Here is a 15844-nt window from a genome sequence, read left to right as displayed (position 1 = left end):
ATTCAGCCACTGAGATGGTCATCAGTGTGTTTGAAAATAGGAGTAAAGGTAGTAGGCTTTTGTGATTAACTTGGTAATTCTTTCCCCACTACCTTTGTGGCTTTTGAGATGTCCTTTTAAGTAAATGCTATTTATTGATTTTTGTTTTGCAATACATAAAAACGTATAGTTAAGGAGATATGAACATACAGTGGCTGTTACAAAAACAAAAGAAGTTAAAAGTTCTAAAGAACAGCGACCTTTAGAATCGGAAAGAAAGATAAAGGTAAAAGGTCAAAGATACACAGACGTGTCGCGCACGTTTTGTTGCAGAACATTCCTTCCCCAAAGCCTTACTTGTGATAACTGTTTAAACCACTAAACTGCTATATCTTCTGTTAAGAAAGATATCCTTCGTGGTATTTCAGCATATTAAAAAACCTCACAATATCAGAATGGTATCATTGTGGCTTTTTTTGAAAAATAATTAAGTCTGCAGAACATTATCCACAGGTATCATTACTGATGAAAATCCACGTTAGGACTGAATCCTTCTGATAAACAGAGGTTGATAAAACAATACAGGACCTAAGAAGAAAGCAAAGCAACTGGTCAAACTAACATTATCATCATAGCCCTACTTCCACCTGATTCACTTCTGTAGATTTGATTTATTAGTATCAGAAGATAAAAAAAAATATATCAGGCTAGCATCACCTTCTACTGTCTTCTTGTAAAAAGTCTTTTTGTTTTCTGAAATTGAATTTTTTGACCAATGAGTAAAACAGAACTTTTATCTAAACTGAGTAACCATTCACTGGGCTTTGACTGAATGGCTTTCTGTAAAATCTATTTCCAGAACTGCAAGTATCTTTCAGCTTGACTTAGTAATACAAATGCCAAAACATCACTATGGTACTGGGCAACAGACATTGTAATAATAACAACCAAGAATATCTTCCTGCACAAATCCAATGTATTTGAAACAAAAGGATTCTTATTTAGGTTCAAATGATGTGCGCTGGTAATTTCCATTATGAATGTTTTTGGAATCCACAAGATGGATTCCCCATAGATCACTAGGATTATTTGGTTGCAGCACATGGCTAGAACCATGACCAAAGGCTGCTCTCTCAATTGCAGTTGCTTCAGTGGTTTGGGAAAGAGAATTTATTCCTCTGTATTTTATGTGGCTTCCATACTATGGCAGAAAAAAAAATATTTAAAATACTAAAATACCACTAATATTTTCTCATCTTTACAAAAGCCTCACTCAAAAAAGATGAAGTTCCATAACAAAAAACTGGATGCTGACCACTTGGACAAAAATGGGATATCGTCAATGTTTTGGACAACACCTGTAGGTAGGACTGTGCTTGTGCTTTTGTACTGTGGGAGACAGGGTGCTGAAAAGGTATAATTCATAAGTTTACTGATTTATCCCATATAAGTAATCTACAAGTGCTAGGAAAATGCCTTTCCCACCACAAGTGGATATGTGAGCAGTAGACTTTAACAGAAGCTGCACTTCCTCTTGCATTTAAGACAAGTGGGATATTTTTCATTTGTCAGCAACACTAAACAATTCAAGTTTGCTGTCTGTTATCTAAAAAAAAACCAAAAAAAACCAGCCACCCACTCAAAGGAGTCATCAATACATTAAGACACGTTCCAAGGCTGTTCAAAACTACAGACTACACAAGGAGGTCCAGAAGAAGCTGGATTGCAAACAAGCCCACAAGACACCTTTAGACCAATAGCTAAATTAGGACTTTACTTAACTCATCACTGTTTATACAGGATTCCTCCAGAAGAGCAAACATTTAACCTTCCTCCAAACAGAAACAGCAGCAAGCACTTTTTGTCAGGACTGAACCTATGGCACCAGACCTGACCTATTCCCTCCTTGCCCAAAGCCACATGTGCACATTTTATCTGTTCCTGTAGTATGCAGCTACATCCCTTCTGTGGTATCATTAGTGTATTTTTGTGAGGTTCAAAGCAATCTGATATACTAAATAGCCGATCTCAGTACGTTCAAATCTCAGGAAGATGAAAGCTGGCTTTACACAACACTTCTATAAATCTAAAGTCTCAAAAAGAAGGTTCGTAACACATGCTTCTGATGTGAGTATAGTAATTTAAGCAAAAGCCTTGACTGATGTTAACTACGCAACAGTACTGACTTTTATATTCAAATCTAGAAATTTCTGCTCTTGAAAAGGGAAAGCAAGTTCAAGATTATTTTAGTATTTCCCTATTGCACACACCCCAAGAATACATTTCAGCCTTAACGGTAAAAGATATGCTCTTCCATATAGAAATTGAGAGGTTTAAGATTTTTTAAGAGATCAAGCTCCCTTAAGGAAACATAACCTTCAGACTGGGGCCAAACTGTCTCTGTACACTGGTCAACAGCATTACAAAGATCACAGATGGCTCACTGCACACTTGCCCCTTATTGTGGCTACAGAAGAAACACAGCCACCAACCCCTTCATGGAACTGTATGAACGTCAGCCAAGCAAATGCTCTTTCACAGGTATTACAGCTAAGGAGTAAAGTTGTTAATTTACTAGGGCACTGCAGGAAACCAAGAGAAAAAGTTCTGAGTATTTTAAGAGAGTGAGAACTACAGTGAATCTTCTGGAAACAAAAAGAACATTTTCAAGTCTTTTGGCATTTACCCAGGAAAAAAATAAGATATGAGACATATAGGAAATTAGCATTAGCTTTTTAATATATAAGCCTTTACATTTCAATGGTTTAGATAGATGTTAGTTTAGCAAACTGGTTAAGCTTTAACAGGGAACAGGTGACACTGAGTAACTATCAACACAGCTGACTGAGCCAAAGGTGCCTTTTAGATGAAAATTTCCTTGTTTGAAAGAGGTAACTTTTCTCTCACACTTGAAAGCTTAGACTAGTTATTAAAAGTAATTTGACTGATTATACCTCAAAAAAACGTAGATCACAATTTCTATCCTACTATGCCCAGAAAAGTTAATCATCACAATCGAACAAAATGTAAACAAAGTGCATTAATTAATTATCAGAAACGTTCATTTATATGGCCTGTACCCTTTTCCATGGTAATTGAGCTGTCTGAAAACATCTCAAGTAGATTTAAAAAAACTCAAGGTACAGTGTAACAAGTCATCTTGGGTCTCCCTCTACTGTTCTAAGTCACAGGATGTAACAGCAGTGCACAACAGTGTAACCCCCGATAAACACCTTCTTGTACGTGTATTCTCAGTAAAGGTGCATCATTTTCCTCACTGTTTTTTCAGAGGCAATAACTCAATTATTATCTGTACTGTGCTATTACGACTATTGCTGAGTACCTTCACTCAGATGCCTTTATTTCAATAACTTTTACAAGTTCTTTTATTACTTGCAGTACTACACAGTCCTGCCCACCCTAACTCTTCCATCCTGTGCTGTGGGAGAAAGTCCAGCCAAGTATGTGCAGTCTTCACATGTTCACACACACCAGCAACCCACCTGGAGGAAAGCACCTTTCTTCAGAGAGAAGCTGGTACTCCAGATGATCAGTCTTACCACCCAACTATGTTGACAGAACCAACCCCACAAATACGTGCAAGATTCACGAAATTTCAAGTTGTGTAACTTTCAAAGCTCCTGAAGTATGAAGAGGCAAGGATGGAAACTGAAAACATTTATCTATTTACCCATTTGTGTTCCTCCAGAAGCTGCTCCAAGCTGAAGTAAAACTATAAATTGCCTCTTTCTGCAATATAACGCTGAAAGAGCAGAGATTTAAGAAATGGTCACCTCGTAGCTTACTCAATACTTTGTGTACTGGAACTGTAATCCTGTTTGCAAATCCAATTTTTTTCCTATCTGACACATGTTGCAAATTCTATACTTGATCTTTATTAGAAGAGAAATAACAGGACTGATGGTGTACACAAGGCCAATGTGGCTACTAGTACACCAGCATAATTTTTACCAGACATCCATGTGAACTTCCAAACAAAGCTGAAATCACAGCAGCCTTCAAAAAAATATTTAAAAAAACACAAGCGGGAAGTTTTCATATAGAACAGAAGTGGCAGTGTCAATGTTAGGAATCTATCTTTCTCTGAACAGCTCTTTTTAATGCCCCAACACACAAATGAGTTTGGTACTGAAGTAGCTCTGAACAGTGTCTTGTAACCTGCCCTTAATGGATGTCAACTGACACATTTTACACAAAATTACTGTGTGTGACTTGTGACTTCAGTGCCACGCACACACACATGAACTTTACACTCTGTGAAAACATGAAAAGAGGAAAATTAGGGGTAAAATAAATTATGATTAAGGCAGAGAGGTGAAGAAACACAGGGAACTTGGTATCCATTCCATATCAAAGTACTCATTGTATTCAGCTAATGACTTGAGTAACTCCAGATTCTACTTGCTTGTGTCAGGAAGTACACAGACTATAAATAATCAGCTATTGTAGTATTGGACCTTTGACAGGAAATGAGTAAATACATATGGGTTTTGTCCTCCCATAAATTTTGCAGTAAAACCTGTTTATATGAGCTTAACTTTAAAAGATTTTTAAAACAGCAGATAAAGCAGAAAAACCAAAATGCTATTAAACATGTGACCTATTATCTTTCTCCAGAGATTAGCAACCTTTACAACAGAGCAGAAAGAATTTCAACAAGCAGTACAGTTTGTTCTGTCTTAGCTAATGTTCTGAGTTACCTGACACTGCATTGCAAGAACTATACTGATGTTAACACCACATATATATACAATCTTTATCTTGCAGGTAAAACTAATATATCATCCAAAAGAATGGCAGCTTAGAAGCCATGCACACATGGCAAGCTTTAAGTGAAATATGGCCATATCTCATGTTAACCATTATGAAACACTGGAGCAGAAGAAAAATTTGAGATAAATAAAACACATAAAACCAAACTGCTAAGATATCATATTTGTCAGGACAAATCTAAAAAGCAACAAATGGAGATTCAGTTTATATTACTGAAATCAGATTAAAAAATAATTGAAGGCATCTTCCTCAAAATAAAGTTAGTATTCATTCAGTAAATACAAGGTATTCAGAGACAAGTGAGAATTGAAATATTAACGTGTTTTTCTCATGTCACTTCTATGACATCACAATATATTATAAAATATATTATGAACTGCAGCTGCCAAGGGAAAAAACACGCAGAAAACTGAACAGTCTGATCAATGTGAGAAATAAATTAATAAGGGCATGGATGGAAAGTTTCACAAAAGAAGCAAGTGCAAGAATTTGATTTGATGAAGCTGGATCCAAAGCAATGTCCATTTAAATTGCATTCTTCATTAAAAAAGGCAAATATAGAAGAGGGACAAGGTAACATAATAAGAATTAAGAACTGTGTAATAATATTGTGTAGTTTTTGACTCCTTTACACATTATGATGTTACTTGATGCTCCCTTCTCAATATGGCAAACAAATAAGGGTTACTTTTCCAGCCCAAAAGGAAGTTTAAATTCTAATACCAAATGGAAACCAACTGTCAAGTCCCTTTACCTACGTTTATCCCTTTAACTTGGGAAACACAGTGTCTAAAAAATAAGTATTTATATTTTATATCCAGGTAATTTTAAAGTACATAAAACCTCAGTCTTGCAGCCAAAATAAGTATTTCAGAAAGAGGTGGGGAAACCCTACTTGAATAGGTCAAACCCCATTCTTTCAAATTCTCAATTGCTCATCTTATATAAATCAAAATACAGTTCAGTGTGGACTGAAGCCATTCCAATTTAAAAGTCACTTAGGGTTTTCCACGTTACATTAGATTTCCAGTGTCATTCCAGGCTCCATGACAAAAATTTGCCACCATGCTTTGCGTTAATAACAGTACTCATGATACTTCAAGGGTAGCCGTGTCCTATTATCCTAAAAAAGAAATACTGACTTCTCAGGTCAAGAACTAGATGTCAAGAGCTGAACTACTGGAAGGAAGCTTGTCACTGATCTTTAGAACTCACAGTGCTTTACAAGAATTGATGCAGTGAGAGGTTTGATCTTGACTGATCTGTAGGAAGCTGTGGAATAGCCCAACTGCAATGTCCACAGTCTCAACGAGTCAATTAGAGTTAGCAGTCCATGCAGATAAAGTCACCTTTGTCCATCTCATCTTAATTTTGTGTTCTTTTACGGTCTAGGGTCACAAAATAGAAAAAAAAGCACCACTACCACCACCAAAACCAAGTGTAGATAAAGCTCAAAAAACGACACTGCTTTAAACAAGCTGATCTGACATTGTCAGCAAAAAAGCACAATCATATCTAGACTGGCACATTCCCAAAGAACTGGTGCCAATCCCAGTATTTATTTCCTTTGTTTGTAGAGTAATTCCACCTTACTTGGCGTTTTAGACATTTTTATAACCAAATAAAGCCACAGGTCAAGTTATATTACCTACTCTTCACCTGCCATTATCCAATTTGTTGGATAAAGACTTGCTGAAAGTCTCATTTCTTTCCAGACACGTGAAGCATACAGTATGAAAATAATTGAAATTAAATCTGCTGGCAAAACACGTAAATAATATATTTGACAATCATTCCTTTTATTCAAACAGACACATTAAAGTAGCTATGGATGCAGCTACAGATATTGTCATTCCAAGAGAACTTCTGCCTGTTTCTCTAACACTAATTTCTATGGATTCTTTTAATCCAACAGAACCTGGAAAAGCCTATATAATGTCTATTTTTCATCATCTTCAACATAAAATTAATTAACTGTAATTCCATTAGAGCTCACTCTTTCTGTTCCTAAGAAGGAGAAAAATGAGTGAATTGATAAAGAACAGACATTCAAGACAAAAAGAATTTTACTTAACACTTTGGAAAATAATCTAAGACTTTCCTGTATTTCCTGAGAAAACCCAAGTCTGACAGGAAAGAAAAACTGTATTAGTTTATTAGAAAAGCAAATTCCAGAAGTTTCTCCTTAAAAATAAATACTGCCTGTGCTCTGTAATTTCTGGCCTATATTCATTCAGATGTGCGGACCGTGCAAATTTGCACAACCAGTTTGGTTCCAAAAAATACTTTATGCATTTGTCCTTCCCATACTTTTAAGAAGTGGGGGGAAATTATCATCATCTGTTCTTCTCATGGGAACTGAGGGAATGAAAGGTTAAGTAATTTACTTTGGCTTGCACAGTAAATTTAAACAAATGGAGAACTCACTGAGTGAATCTTACATACTCATACCTTAAACATTGCACTGTCACAAAACTATCCTTTTCGCCTCAGCTTTTCAGCTTACCTACTGAGATTCCAACATGCATCATCCGTGGTCATCCAATTTTTATATCTGCAACTTTCTCTCTCTATCCACAACACCAAATTTATTGTCCTTCTCTGCTTTTGTTCCCTACTTGAGGTATCATGTGCTGACCTACATCAGCACAAAATAATCAAATGCTTCAAAGTTGGGATTAACACAGGGCATCTGATGTTACTTTTTTTTTTGTTTAGTTCTTGAATCTCATTCACTATTTGAAAGAGGTTCTCTCTTACCTTATATACTGTTCTGTAGAACATACCCACACAGTTAAGTCTTAGTTTTCAAAAATGTTACGAGTTACTTTAAGTCCTGAGGCAGCGAGGTATATTCTGTTGTGACGTCAGAACTCACCTTGGAGAAAAAAAAAGATGAGTACAGTGTTTTGCCAAATAACAGACTTTTTTTTTCTTTTAGTTAACAGGTCCATTAATTTCTTTGACTTAAAATAACCTTCACAGAATTAGCAGTGTAATAAACAAGAATAAATTACACCTATAACTAGATAACATTAATGGACTTGCACTGCAAGTCTGGGTTCACTGGTAGGTGAGGCGTTAAGTATATTGGGAGAACAGAACAGTGAAGGAGACTGGTTTCTTTTTTCCTCCTTCGCCTCTATTACTTTCATGAGGTTTTTGTCACATGAGGAAGAAGCTCAGTTTCCGCTTATATAGCCCAATGTTACATTTATTTATGTAACTGACACGGTGATAATGTAGCCTATAAACCCGGGATGAACACAAAGCATCCTCTATTCAAGAAAATCGATCTCTAATGATAACTGAACAATCTAAAAGCATGCATTATTTAGATTGCCAGTTAATGTTCCTTTACTAAACTAAAGAAAAACACATGGTTTATCTGAAAAGTGATAAGACAAAAGAAATCAGGATAAGCTTTTACAAATTCCATGGTGATTTTAACTCATTTATTCAGAAGACCACAATAAATTAGTCCTTCTGAAATCAGAAAATCTGTTACCAATTATAAGCAGAGACTCTACCTTACCAGTATTTCAAAATAAACTTAACTTCAGCCTACTGACTTCCAAAGGAAAGAACAGAAGGGATCATACAGAACAGATAAAGTAGACATTATCTTGCCAACACTGACAAGATTAGACAATAAACAATAATCAAGAAAAACTTGAGCAGCACAAAATCTTCAGTTTGTTAGCTAAAAGAAATGTTTATCTAAGTCAGATTCTAAGGTGGTACCGAGGGTTTAGAGCAGGAATTTCAAACTGTTCTCATGTCATCTCTGGATGTTGGCACTGGACAACACGTGGCCCATCCCAACCTTACTCCTTAAGGTGCCCACTGCTCCCACACCAGCACCAGGTAACAATGACAGCTGCAATGCCTCTAGAAAACATTCCAGGATGCACAGATTTTGTCTGTGCAGGTTTTGCCACAACTCCATAAACTAGCACTGATGTTTGGCACTGCATGGCTATACATCTAACAGGACTGATATATGGGCACCTAAGCACCATATGTAACTTAATTTACATAGGATATTATTAATAAACCAAGCCATTTATCTAGAAGACAGAACAAAAGGACAGAAACATGTTTACTTTATTTTAAATACAGAGCTTTCAAAAAAACGTTCAAGTGTGCTCAAGATAGGACAATTTAATTAAAACAGAAATTATTTCTTATTCTGACCTATTTTCCCATTCTGAGGTTCCTCTGGGATGAGCTATACAACAGTGACATTTTATGTTGTTCTCAACATCCAGTGGGCACCGTGAACAATCCTGGTGTCTGTGAAAGATGACTAAGAAAAGATACCACATACTCATTTTTACATCCAGCATAACCAGTGATTTTTTTCAGGAAATCCATAATGTGTTGAAAAATACCAGCCAAATGTACTCCTGGACTTTTCTGACAAATGGTGCCAATTTCAATTGTACTAACAAATTTAAGTGGCAGTTCTTAATTCTTTGTATCTGGGCTTACCCACCAACATACTTTACAAAGGATTAAGCATTCAAACATATTTTAACAATACTGATTTCCATAACCACACTTCCAAAGTGAAAGAGGCTAAAGTTGATTTTGCCAATAGAAACACAAACAAAAGCACTACAGGGGACTAGTATCCTCTAGTTTGTAAGAGCTTTAATGTTTCTTATTTAAACAATACACACTACATTTATGTCAACAACTTCTGATTGTCAATTGAGTATTAAAGCAAGAAAAAACTGGTTTGCAGTCTCTGATGCTGTGATTCCAGGCTGGTAAGATCTCAGGTATAATTTTCAGCCAGATCGTCAAGGACACCAAGAGTTGCAAAAACCCCTCTATTTCAATTGTAAATGTTACTTCTTAGTTCACTCCTGGCAAACCACTTTACACTCTCTGTTGTTTGCTGTGTTGAGTCAAATAGACACCAATTCTCTAAAAGACATAATTTCCAGGAAATAAACTGATAAAGTACTTTCTTCCCCTCCTAACCTTATCCAAGGGAACAAAGCTGGCATGCTCACAGTGCACCTGTGGAAGTTTTTGTGCCTGTATATCTGTCAACTTTCCCACTACTAGCTTTTTCATCAGCTAATTTCAAACCCATTTAACAGCTAGATGGAAATCCCAAATATATAGGGGTTTGGTATCATGCCCTCTTTTGTCTTTTAGATTAGAAATGAGGAAATACCAAGCAAAAGCTAAAGATGATTCCACAATGACAAAAGCAGCTACCTGAACACATTCTCACTGATACAGGATCCGAGAAAGGAAAAGACTTCACACTGACCTAATAAAAGCCTCTACCACTTAATGAAGGGCCATGTTGATGGAAAGGTCACTGAACTCAGATTAATTGGTTACTGACTTTAGTAAGCTTCAGGTCAGACCCACAGCCTCCACAGAAAGTTACTTTTTGTCCTGCCCATCTGAAAACCACAGGTGGCTACAGGAAATATGTGTTATAAAAAAGCATATTTAATATTTATTATCTGGCTATAGTTATTAGCAATATATTGACAGTAACAGAACTGAAGTATGGCACTCCGAATTTTTGCATATCTATAGACTGTCTGAGCAGGAGATGAGGACATCATCTCTGTATACATGAAGAGCTTTTTATATCTGCTCTGTCACAGAGCTGAAGTAACCAGTTGGCAACATCAGTCATCATGCACAGCAACTATATAAACAGATGGAGACAGAAGGTCTTTAAAGGTAATAAACATAAGTACCACCACTTTTCATGGTAATCAAAAATATTTACTCATGAGGTAGTTAGCAGAATTTATTCAATATTTTGATGTATGCAACAGAATTATTAACATGTTAAAAGCTCAGCAAACTGCTCTCTGACACTTGCTCTGAACCATTGGTAGACTAGTCCACTTACTGAGGGTTTTTCAAGTACCTTTCACTAAGAAAATTAGGAATCCCTGTCAAATTCACATTCTGGCTAACAGACTAATAAATCTACTGCCACAATTCTGAAATAAGAATGCTATCTTGTTGCAGAAGTATTGGAAAAGTAAAAAAATCTTATGACTGATTAAATAATAAATCTAAATATTATTTTGCTCAGCTACAGATTATTTTTGTAGCAATAACTCTAGTAAAAAACCCACTTGCTTTAGCCTAGTCCCCTACTAGGCTAAACCTAAGAGCTTCCTACTTTACTTGTACAATTATGAGTTTCACTCCTTACTTTTACAGTGCTAAAGACAAGCAAAAAAGTTACTATTTACATATGATGTTAGCAGTTTATACTTGATCAATTTAATGAAAATAATACATAAAAATGTTAAATAATCAGACCACAGGTACCTAAGCATCTCATAAATAACACAAAATATTGAAAGGTTTACAGTCTTTATCTCAACAGGAAATAATCTCCAATTTCGCAGTATTACAGAGGGCACATCTCAAATTTGCAGCATGTGCAAATCTAACTTCTGCAGCCTGCCTGGAAAACCACCAAATTTGGGTTCTTTTTTTCTCAAGGCAAAGGGAGCAAATGAAGAAAACCTGCAAGACTGCTCCCAGCTTTGATGTGGCTGAACACAGCTGAAGCTATTTATAGAGGAAAGAAAAGTCTCTAAACCCATAGATCTAAGTATTGATAAGTTATGCTACCAGTAAAAAGGCTTTTAATAAGCTTTACTGCCTAACTGGTTGTAAACAGATGATGGAAATGAAGATTTCCAGTCAAGTGTTCATTTGGTACAAGTGCTTATATAGACAGTCACAAATTAAAGGAATCTGCTGGAATTCACCTAATTCACATGCTGCCTGTAACAGCATCTTACAGAGCCAGCCCTCCAGCAACACAGAAACCAGACAACTGAACTGTTCCACACACCTCATTTCACTCCTGTTATATCATGTGCTGGCTTGGCATAAAAAGGGAAGAATATTACCAAGAAATGTGGCACTTAAGAGTATAACAGCTTATTCACAAATTTGGAATTAAAATTAAGCTCAGATTACATTAATAATTCATTAGACTCTTTAGGCTGTAGTATATTTGCTTTATAAAACAACACATCTTTAAAAGAACAAATGCTGTACCAACATTACCCACCATTACTCTGAAGACTGAATGCTGGTACATTTTCCTGCAGACGAAGAAACTGCCACCTCTGTTTTCACATGCCATGCCAAAACCAATTATACACAAAGTTTTACTTTAAAGCATTGTGAAGGCAGAAAATAAAGCCCAGGAAACTTGAGAATATCTCAAGCTAAAGATCTGGAAAATAATCAGATTGCTATTTGGTAGTATTTTAGTACACTTTCCCACAATTTGCAGTCAGGTCCAATGCAAGAGGATTTATGTGAAGTCCTACATACTTGTTGCTTACCTGCATGCCCTCTATTTAACAGAAGCACAGGATCTCAGCCAAGAGATGTGTGAACAGCACTACAGTTAATATTTCTGTCAGATCATATCCTCCCATTCTCACAGGAACTATTATGCAACTGTCCAGAGATCTGTTGACTCAGAGAATGAACAGTTTCTGCAGCAGAGTTTGGGATAAGACAACAACCCCAGCTCTCACCTATTTAGTTACACTGCCAAGGTCTACATGAGGCTATACAGCATAACACTTGTGTCCAAAAAAAATAAGCATTTTTTTGCAATTTCAGGTGAAATGAGGAAGGGAAACCTAGTTGCTCACATTACAAATTCAAAGGTGAACAAGACCCTGCTTCAACTCATATAATATTCTAAATCATCCCACTGGGCTAGAACCTCAGATTTACAACTTGCCCTGTTATTTCTGGAATCAATAGGGAAAATAAGTCTTTGTATGTAAGTGTTACTAGTATTTGGAATTTATCTCAATCAATTCTTAGAAGAAAGGGTAAGTAAGAACTGTCAAATGCTTTATGTGATTGATATGGCTGACAGCTTAAAATGAAGCTTGCTGAAACAATTTTAATTCCATTTGCAGATTATTTGAAAAACAATTTCCCTTCCCAGAAGACAGTTTACCACAGAGAGGAACTTGTTCTCTGCCCACTGTACAGATCAACTTTCTCCTGAGCATGTTGTCTAATGGATTCAAACTCTGGAGTCTCCGCACAGGAGGCAACCCCATCGTTCCCCTGGATTTGAAGGGCTTAGTCAGACAAAGGCAGAGTTAGAAATTCAGAGCCTTGTGAGAATCCCCCATTTGCCACTTCTCTGCTTGTTCCCATTTTTTTTGGTCAGCTGGTAAGAAGACTGGAGTGCAAGCTGGGAATAGCTATCCTAGCTTCTGAGAGAATTCAGCATCAGTCCATCCTGGGACTGTTTTTGCCAAACTTTCATAGGTAACACCAAGGTGAACCTAAATTACCTTTTAATTGTAATAATAGCATGTCTTCCATTTATGATACCATTATTAATGATATTAGACACAGGAAAAAGATTATGCTAGTCATCTACATAATCTCAAATAGCTAATACTTCAAATAATATTATGAATTAAAGCAGAAAGTATTGGGCTCCAGTCTTAGATCACTTTTTTCAATAAAACTTTAAAATCTGGCACATAGAAAATTACTCCACTTGTTATGAAGTTGATAATTTACATCTTGAAACTGTAGATTGCTTTAGGAAGGCACAATGCAGTGTTTATTATTATAAATATAATAAAAATAATCTGTTAACATTTCTATATAAGATGTTTTAGAGAAAGCTTAGGAAATTAAATCAACTTGTTTGTGTCCCTTAACTATACTTCACAGATTTTAAATAGAAACAGATACCTATCAAGCATGCACAGTTGAACATGACCTTGCTGCAAAAGTCCATGAATCATACAGACAGCTCCTACCACACAGGTATTGAGTTTTCTCTATATATGTCTCTCTTCAGATGTAGGTCTAAGACAAACATCCAGTATGAAATTACTGAAGTCAGTGGTTTTTTACTGATGCTACTCAAATGTGAATCTTCTGATTGCATCTCACATGCTATACAAGAGCAAAGATGATACAGTTCCTCTTTCATTATTTCAACTACCACTTTCATACTTGCTTGAACTCAGTTTAAAGCATGCCATTTTTAATTTTCTGACAAATATTCACCTGCTCACCACTTACCACATAAGAATACTGGAATCAGGTATATGACTTCTGTTGCTCTACTTGGATAGCCTCAGGCAGTGTCACTCCTCTTGTCTCCAGAAGGGACTTGAATCAAACAGAAATATGGTATGGAGTTTGGTAAACTGCCTGTAAACTGTACACATTATTTCAGTCATAAAAATGTGCAAACAAAAATCCTTCGTTATCTTCTATCTTAACATTTAAAGGCTAAGAAAATTAACACCCTGATTTAATTATTCTCAGCATTCAGCACAGAGCTTGTTGAATATTTAGTCAAAAATCCAGTCCTGTTTAGAAGGGAGGGTGGCTTTGGTGTATTTGCATTGCTCCAAATACAATTGTGTGACTGAACCTCTGCAGAGATCCACTTGGTTCTCTTCACTATCACGTCCCATACTTAGTCTCAAATACATCCCCAAATGTGTACTGCAAACACAGCCTGATATTGCAAGCTGATAATTAAGTGAAGCTCATAAATCAGAGAGACCACAGCTGAAAACAGGATAAGAGCTAAGCACATTAACCTTAAGATATACCTCTACGTGCTTGACCAAACTGGCTAATCATATTTTTCATTTAACCTTTGTGTATGTGAAATGGTATTCTAACCAGTGGAACAAGGTGAAAATAATTAGCTTATAAGGACTAATTGCCACAAGACCTTTCACCACCTTCTTTCCTAAGAAAAATTCAAGAACTTGTAGAGAAATTGAGATTTAACTAATGAGAACCTGCAGATGACTGAAATCGAACAGTACCTCAAAGCCGATACAACCCTGTGACCTCAAAATTAACACCAAAATAGAACTTTTCCATGAACCACCTAGACTATTGACAGAAAAGCAAATCAATAGTTTGTTTCTGAAGCCCTGTGGGAACATCCAAAGAACAAACTGACCTAAGAACAAACTCCTTTCTTGTTTTATTTTACATATCACTTACTATCAAGGATCTCTGTTCTTTAGGCTACAGTTATAAACCATCCTCATTACAGATAAGAAGCAGTCTTATTAGCGGACCTTATGACAAATTCTTCTGAATCTTGGCACAGAGAACCACATTATATCAAGATAAAAACTGAGTATCAATTGCCCAAAGAGTTTATGTATGTTCAAAGATTCTATGACTAAGCTTCCTGCTGACAAATACACATTAAACTACTTGCCCATAAGCCTTGTAGCACAGCCCTTGGATGTCCACAGTGGTTAGAGAGATTCTCATAGAGATAAACCAACTTCCTGGTTATTCCTGCCCTAAGGGCATTGGCCTCCCACAAGCCTAAAAAGAGAAACACCCCACTGTATTTTCCAATTAGCGGTCCAAACCTACAGAAAATGACCCATACTTGTAAAACGAACATGGTTCAATAGTACAACACACTATCACCCACGCTCTGAAAGCAGATCTTGCACAGTTTAAAGCAATAGTCTTAGAGATGTAAATACCCGAGCTACATAAAAGACATGGATTTTAATAGACCAACACCCAACAAAAGGCCAACAGTTGACTACACAAAGCAGATAAAAGTCAGAGGTCTCTTCCAGCCCCAGTGCCTCTGTGGTTCTCTGAAAGCTGCCCTGCTAACAGCTCCACTTGCAGCCTCTCTTGCCAGGGGGTACCTAAACACACGTGGGTAAGCCGGGTTATCCCGGCAGCTTTCCCTGCGAGTGCTGTACCCTGCTCGGTGTGAACACACCCCCGCTCGCAGCTGCACTCGCGCCAAGAGAGGCCCCGTTTTCCACCCGGCTGAAGGGCAGCGTGTCACAGCTACCTGCGCCGGCTTCCTCACGGGCCGCAGCGCTCCCGGCCCTGGGGCAGTGGAGCGGCTCCCCCGGCGCGGGGAGGCAGGGCCGTGCCGGAGGAAGGGGAAGGGAAGGAGGGAAGGGAAGGAGGGAAGGGGCCGGGCCGCGCTCCCGCCGCGCGCAGGCCCCGCTCGGCCCCGGCCCGGCCCCGCCGCGCCCCCTCCCGGCCCGCG

General features: G+C 37.3%; 1 protein-coding gene across 4 annotated transcripts in view; it reads right to left on the bottom strand.

The window, feature by feature from the left end:
- SHLD2 (shieldin complex subunit 2) overlaps positions 1-15740 on the bottom strand; it is a 33620-nt gene extending 17880 nt beyond the window's left edge. Inside the window, exons 1-2 of one of the 4 annotated variants that reach the window (XM_027698636.1) lie at positions 15641-15740; positions 13864-13953 (exon numbers count right to left, since the gene is read on the bottom strand). The gene's annotated coding sequence lies outside the window, so the exon portion shown is untranslated. Of the gene's footprint in view, positions 1-7533; positions 7652-13863; positions 15009-15545 lie in introns of those variants that run through there. The other 3 variants (XM_027698634.1, XM_027698637.1, XM_027698638.1) reach the window with 3 other exon arrangements.
- Positions 15741-15844: the final 104 nt, after the last annotated feature.

This window comes from Neopelma chrysocephalum, unplaced genomic scaffold (assembly GCF_003984885.1).
Source record: "Neopelma chrysocephalum unplaced genomic scaffold, ASM398488v2 Primary Assembly neopelma1_131, whole genome shotgun sequence".
NCBI classification, from domain to species: domain Eukaryota; kingdom Metazoa; phylum Chordata; class Aves; order Passeriformes; family Pipridae; genus Neopelma; species Neopelma chrysocephalum.
This window is presented reverse-complemented; position numbering and strand designations above follow the sequence as displayed.